The sequence below is a fragment of the Dipodomys merriami genome, unplaced genomic scaffold (assembly GCF_024711535.1).
Source record: "Dipodomys merriami isolate MVZ:Mamm:240054 unplaced genomic scaffold, mDipMer1.0.p SCAF_24, whole genome shotgun sequence".
Classification (NCBI taxonomy): domain Eukaryota; kingdom Metazoa; phylum Chordata; class Mammalia; order Rodentia; family Heteromyidae; genus Dipodomys; species Dipodomys merriami.
The window spans coordinates 9,918,454-9,926,469 of NW_027203826.1; the positions used below are offsets into that span (position 1 = coordinate 9,918,454).

General features: G+C 34.0%; 1 pseudogene; it reads right to left on the minus strand.

Moving 5' to 3' along the window:
* Nucleotides 1-1,553: 1,553 nt before the first annotated feature.
* LOC138835592 (death domain-containing protein CRADD pseudogene) lies at nucleotides 1,554-3,288 on the minus strand (annotated as a pseudogene).
* Nucleotides 3,289-8,016: the final 4,728 nt, after the last annotated feature.

Genomic DNA, 8,016 nt, shown 5'->3' on the forward strand with positions numbered 1-8,016 from the left:
ATATCATCCATTTGGAAAGATGGCAATTTGAACTCTAACTTTGTACCTCCTATGGCTTAGGAGGAGTATGTGTAATCTTATTATTATAGTATATACAAAAAAGGGAAATATATTACAAAGCTCATCAAGGTATTCATTTTCATCATAAACATAGTAAAATAAGTATAGAAATAAATGCAAATATAAATGTAAAATGTGCATCATGTATTTAAATAGTGTGATCTTTGAAAGCAAAAAATATGTATACTGTGTAATGCTATTATCTTTGTTTCACAAAATTGCATTAGTGATGAAATTTTCCTTTTTTTATTACATGGACATTTGTAACACATTTCCCTTCAGAATATACTTGTTTTGAATAAAAAATTTAGAAGAATATGCTTACAATTGGTATAATATATTGAAATATCAAATACCCAGTAGATGGTGACCAAGAGATTAAAACAACATTAAGAGATTAAAACAACATTGTGTTGTTTTCTTCAACTAGTTATATACTTATTTCCTCCAGAGTAATTCAACAGTAATTTAGCATCAAAATGTTACTCCAGGCTCTGAAAACATTGATTTCATATATTTTTAATATCATTCAGTATCAATTAAATGATGAATCTTTATTCTCATTTCTCTGTGAAAATTAACCAAAGGCTATATTCATTTTTGTTATGTAATAATTTTTACTGAAACTACTCATTTGATATTATAACTAATACTTAGCTACATATGCTTCAGAGGTTGATAATCAAAACTGACTAATCGTTTCTGAAGTGATCTGATATGAATTTCCTGTATCTCATTAGACAACACAATATTTTTTTTAATAATTCACATTTTGTTGTCATCATCATGATGAATAACAAAGTACAGAGTTCAGTTTCTAGGCGATGTAAATGCAGACGTCTTTATAGACAGTACACTTGCATGCACTGTGGCAAAATGTTGTGGTTGTTGGGATTCAGTTTGGTTATTTGTTTAATTTATTTTCTTTTCATTACAAGGTACTTTTCTGGGGGACCCACTATGACTTACCATCTATTAAAACACAGTTTTAAACTGCACAATTACAACAATTCAGCTTTTGTTGTTGTTGGTTCTGGGGCTTGAACTCAGGGTCTAGGTGCTATCCCTGAGCTTCTTTTGCTCAAGGCTAGCACTCTACCACTTGAGCCATGGTGCCACTTCTACCTTTTTCTCAGTGGTTTATTGGAGATAAGAGTCTCACCGACTTTTCTGCCCAGAATGGCTTTGAACCACAATCCTCTATCTCAATCTCCTGAGTAGCTAGGCTTACAGGTGTGAGCCACCAGCACACAACAATAATGCGATCTTTAAGTAACTAAAAGCAATGGATGTTGTCACCAATGTGTTGTATTGAGTAATCTGGCCCTTTAAGTAATATCAAGAGAAATCCTGTTGTCTCTTTCCATCTGTTTTAATAATCTTATTTGGTTATTGGAAGCAATAATCAGACAAGAAACCACCTGCTCCGAGTGAACGTTGGGACTGAGCTTGTGCGACTTGGGGGTCCACTCCCCAGTGGGTGCTGGGTGGCATCATTCCAGCATGTGCTGGAGCACAGAGGAGTCCACCTCCATGGCTTCAAGACCCTTGTGCAACCTCGGGAACATAGCTTATTTCCCAAAGCGCTGCCTCTAGGGGACAAAGCCCTCCACTACCTGCGACTGCATGTTGTGGGGGTTATTGGTCTTACAGTGGTAGGTGTTGGTCTGAGTCCTTCCCAGGGACAGCAATACCGGTCTGAGTCTGTTCCTGGGACAGCAATACCGGTTCCCACTCTGGACCTAGCCTTTGGGCCAGCTGGTTAATCTGAAGGTCTCAAGGGGAGCTGTTGAAGGGTGTGCAGGAATCCCAGCCATTTGGTCACCTGCAGGTAGCTCAGTTCTGTTTTCCTCCCTTGCCTTTTCCAACTTCTCCCTAACCCAGGGAAATTCCTGAAGGGAATCTAGGAAGGTATCGCATGGTTTAGGACCCCTGGAGCACAGGATATCTAATAGCATTGTTTTCCTGAGGTCTGTGGATTGAGATTTGATTTCTTAAACATGATTTTCTGTCTAGATTCTTTCCTGGTAAATGTACTGAAGAACCAGTCCGTCCACCTCTACACCCAGCTCCAGGAGAAATGACAGAGGACTTGTCTCTGGTTTCCATTTTCTGTCTGTAACCACGTAGGATAGGAAACAAAAAACAAACAGAAAACCTACAACCAGAACCCTGTGACCCAGGGTACCTGTAACAAAAGCACCATCTTTATGGAAGGAAAAAGCCCTAAACAGGAAGTCCTGTCACTCACAGCAATCTTAAAATGTTGTTTGTTCTACATAAAATGAATTTTATTAGTTTCAATATGTTTCATTACTTTTTTGATAAGAGGTAAAGATGATTTACTGAATTCCCCTCACTGCGTAAAGTTTGTTTTGTGATTTTATAGAAATAATTTACTATAAAACTGACAAACTGACCTTAAAGATTTAAAATCATAGTCATTACATGAAATTTATTCAAAATTATTTTATCAACTAATGTCGAAATATTATTTACAATATACTTACTCTTAGTAAAGTATACAATTATTAAAATAAATTCATTTTAATGTATTGACAGTGCAGAAACAAAAAAAGATCATTGATGTGATTTTATGTGTTAAAGCAATATCATGTGGGGTGTGTGTGTGTGTGTGTGTGTGTGTGTGTGTGTGTGTGTGTGTGTGCGTGTGCCAGTTCTGCGATTGAATTTAGGACCACAAGCTCTTGCTTGGCTTTTTCATGCAAAGCTTGTGCTCTACAAGTTGAACAACACCTCCTTTTCTCACATTTTTTTCTTCTGGTTAATGGAGTCTATTGGATTTGTCTGCTTCAGCTGGTTTTGAAGAGAGACCTTTAGATCTCAGATCCCTACATAGCTAAGATTATGAGTGAGAGACACTGGAACACAGCAAGTAATATCTTAAAAGTACAAGTTTTTGTGGAAATTATTTCCTTGCTGGGAGGGGGTTCCGGTCTTGGGGCTTGAACTCTGGGCCCGGGCGCTGTCCATCAGCTCTTCAGCTCAAGGCTAGCACTCTACCACTTGAGCCACAGCACTACTTACAGCTTTTTTTCTTTTTGCTTATGTGGTGCTGAGGTATTGAAGCCAGGACCTCATGCATGCAAGCAAGCACTCTACCACTGAGCCACCTTCCCAGCCCCAAACCTCACACATTTTATCTAAGCAATCAAAACTTACTCATAGTGATCAATCCTCATTTTATTTTACCTCAATTCTAATCATTTTTACTTCATATTATACTTATCCTCTCAGAGCTGAACTATTATAATATTTTTGGTTTCATTTTTAGCTACCTCTCTGCCATCAATTTCTTTTTTGTTCTAAAAGTGCACTGTCTCTATCATTTACACTATCAAAATCTTCAATTGATCCTCTCTAACAAGTAAAATGTCAAATATCACATCTATGAGTTCAAGGAACTAAATAATAGCATCTTCACTGGCTTTCTGACCTTTCATTATTTTCCTACATAGAAAATGTGTTTCTGTGAAACTACACTGTTTTATAAGGAAATTTTTCATAGCATTTTTCCACTACTTTCCTTTGTCACACCATTACCCTTTAATGTAAAACTACTTTGCTTCCATATTTTTCTTCTCTAAATTCTGTCCCAGTCTTCAAGTTCTAGCTGGGTTAAATTTTCCTTATTACAAAAACTCATTTTTAAGAATTCTATGCAGAAATGTAGCTTTGTTTCGACTCTAAATGCTTTTACAATTCAACATCTGTCTACACTTATGGACAAATTATTCACAGGTTCATACAACTGTGAAAGGCATTGCATATGTTTAATTTATACACTGATTTTAGAGAGTATCTTAGTACCCACTTTTTAGGAGTTGCCCTGAAAAGAAATATATAGTTGACTGATGAAGATGCTACTTATTTTACAAGAAAATTAAGAATTTATAGAAAAACTACCTAAAAAAAGAGAGGTAATTAATTATATCACAAATGCTGAGTTTTCTTCATGTATGAAGTCTTCATTCTTATTTTATATCTTCACTAATATTATAGTTCGATTATTACAATACAGAAAATATGGGTGGCATTTGACATACTTGGTGATTCCTATTTATAATATGAACAATTTTTAAATTATTTGATACATAATTGTGCATCACAATATATAATTAATCAACATTCAAATTTAAATACACAGGAGAATATTATATAATATATAAAATTTTAAAATGTATATGTCAAAGAGATGTCCTCATTAACAGCTCCTGCATTTTATTCCATTTTTTTGTATGGGAAGAAGGGCAATCAGTTAAGAAGTCCACAATCCCAGGGAGAAATGCTCAATAGATGGGTACTTCAAGATGATTTGGAGAGTTTTGCATTTTAATGGAGAAATCATCTTCCATGACTTGAATTTGTACTGTCTTGTCAGAAGAGAAAAGAAAAACATATGAGCTATTTTCAATTAGTTGGTCTCAAAAAATAGAGATGAAGGAATTTTTTTCTACTTATCTACTATGGGTAGAAGATCAAGCCTTTACTTGATTTATTCAATGTAATCAAATTATGAAATAAGTAATTCTCAAATTTCCCATATACATAATAGTCCCAAAACACACTCAAAAATACATCTCTTTTTTTCCTGAGGCAGGTTTTTAGACAATGCATTTATCGCATATTCCTGAGTTATGTTAACATTTTTTTCTCTTTTAGGGTCTCATTGAAAACACTGATCCCCACGCATGTTGAAATGAACAAGTTAATGAAGAGGAAGAGGGATATTTTTATTTGATTATATTAAGATGGTTTTAGTATGCTATGGGTTTTTAACAATTTCAATATGCAATGTGTCCACTACTCTAATTTCATATATAATTATACTGTACTTGTAAACCTGCTTTGTTCTTCCCTATTCATTAATTAATCCCTTTTTTCATTCAGAGCCCTGGAAATCAAAGGTCTTCTTACTGTCTGTGGTTTTACCTATTTCACGTTCCCAAGACAAAGCCCTTACACAGTAGCTTTTTTTTTTGTTTTTTTTAGAAATAGGCATTTTCATCTGTATCAACGTATGGTTTTATTCCCCATCCCAATTTTACCTTTGTACACATATCTTGTAGTTAATTTATAGCTAAATCTATTGAGGAATGTCTTAATTACTTCCAATTTTAAGTCATTATAAGTGAAGCTATAATAGATATTTATGCATTTGTTATTTCATGATGTTTCTCATTTCACTGTCATCTTATTTCACAAGATTGTTTAGCTTTGTAACAACAGTCTCTCAAAATGCCTGAATTTGTCAGGGTAGTTGCTCACACCTACAATCTTACTGAGGAATCTAAATTGTGAGGATTGCAGCTTAAGGCCAGTCCAAGTAGAAAATAGCATGAGATTCTTATCTCCAATTAACCAGCCAAAAGCTAGAAGTAGAGATAAGGCTAAAGTGTTGGAGCACCAACATTGAGTGACAAAGCTAGGAATAGTGAGTGCCTAGGCCCTGAGGTGAAGGCCTTCTACCAGCACAAAACAAAATTTCTGAACCATTTTGCACTATTCTCTATTACTAATGGATTTTTTCATCTAAGTTAAGTTAGCATATGTACACTTTTTTTTTTTTTTTTTTGGTCTGTCATGGGGCTTTAACTCTGGGCCTGGGCACTGTCCCTCAGCTCTTCAGCTCAGTGCCACTCCCGGTTTTCTGGTGGTTGATTGGAGATCAAAATCTCCCGGACTTTCGTGCAACTGCAAACCTGAGATCTCAGCCTCCTGAGTCGTTAGCATTACAGGTGTGAGCCACCAGGGCCAGGTTGGTATGTACACTTCTATCTGATTTTTTGATTACTCCATTTTTATACCTTAAAATTCAAGGTTTTCAACAGAAAATGAGAGAAGTTTGAAAAATGAATGCACCAAAACATTACTTAAATACTTTGTTTAGAATAGTGGCTAAACATTATAAGCCCTTATTCACAGTATAATTTTCTAGATTTACAATGAAGCAATTTAACCTTGAGAAAGTATATATCTGTTATATAGTTATGTAGTAGAATTATAGAGTAGAATTTAGTCTGTCCCATGCATGTACAAGTAACTAAGAATAAAAGAATTGGAATTATAATAAAATGGTTATAATAATTGAATGTTTAATCTGGATAATCATAGGATAAAAATATTAAATGGGAGTTAATATATGGCAATATTAATAAATATGAAATTCAGAATATGAAAGTGTATGTGGGTTTGTGCTTAGTGAGATTTCCTGGAAAATTGTGAATCATTCTTCAGACAGTGGGATACAAGAAATGACAGCTGGTCATTCCTAATGTTCATCCAAGAGAGCCATGTTGACAGTGTGTTGTGAACAATAGCTATAAAAAGAACACCCAACATTACCTCAGTGATTAAATGACTCCATGGAAAGAATGAGAGTAAAACAAAACCTAATGTACTGAAAAAGAGGGTTATATATGCTCAGGTTAGCTGATAATAGAAGCATCAAGATATAATTAAATAGGATAAATAAGATTAACATATAAATATGTAATATTTTAAGTTAAGAAAACAATGGTAAATCAAGAATGAGTAGAAAAGAAGATTAATATGTTACATTAGAAATTAAGTATTTATCAAGGAGATATGAGAACATCTTTTTTAGCAGATTAGACTGATATTCATAGGAGATTATGGAGTTTTGCAAATCTGGCTGATTGTAACAGAATAAATTATTTTCAGGAATGAATGTGGTACTTTGCATAAATTAAAGACAAGAAAGTGGAGAGTTGGCTGAAATATGAGATTTCTTGCAAAGATATAAAAACAGAAAGGGGAAAGTTGATATAAATATTTGGGACTTCAAGGAAGACAGGATTTGAGGTGTGCTTTGAAGAGGGTATGTTTATACAAGTAATCAATGCCTAGATTCATTCTTAAACTTATTATTCAAAGAAAATAGTTCTTTAAAGATAGATCATAATATCATATCAAAATACACTTTTGCTTGCTCAGGATGTGAACACAGGAACGTGTACAATGTGGAGGATAGTCCAAACTTTGCTTATATACATGAGGTATGACTCAATACAATCACAATCTTAACTACCATTAACCATTAGCAATTCTTTCCTTCCTATCATTTTTCCTTCCTTCCTTCCTTCCTTTCTTCCTCCCTCCCTCCCTCCCTCCCTCCTTCCCTTCCTCTCTCTCTCTTTCTTTCTCTTTTTTTCTTTTATTTTCTCCATCTTTCCTATCTTTCTTCCCTTCTTCTTTCTTTTCCCTTCTCCTCTCGCTCTCATTCTCTCCTCTTACACATTCTTAGTTTCTTCCTTTCCTTATAAGTAGTTAAATTCAGTATATTTAACTATTTTTCCTTATGTGTGAGTATTCTACACAATATTTTTGCTTTTATTATAAGGAATCTTTAATATCACAAACTATTATAATAAATGACTTATTTGTATACATTTTATATATTGGAAGCTCCCATATTTTGGATTTACGTTCCATTTCCATAAATTATTTACTGAATAAAATAAGTTTCCAAGCCAGTCATTTTACCAAGATCTAAACAAATATAAATGATATGATTACCAGTCTATATAATAATGCCTGTTACCAAGCTTTAATAAACCTCTCTCTACGTTGAGAGTATAGGTTTTGTTTCCTCTCCTCATTAGCTTAAAGACTGTTATCATCCTTCTCAACTACAATTCATGTCTATGGAATATGTTTTATTTTAATTAGTAGAAGGAGAGATAATAGCATAGAATTTAATTTTTATATCAAGTAAGTCAACCAAGAAAAGTCATGAAAAATGAATATAATATTAGTATACTTGAAACAAAATTACCTCAAAGACATATTAAACCATGTTAAATGCTGTTTCAGAAGGTGTTATGATGCACACACATTGGAGTGTGGTTCATTCCTTCAGTTGTTTGCATTTACACAGTTAAACACTGAAGTAACTCTGTAATTTTGTCTTAA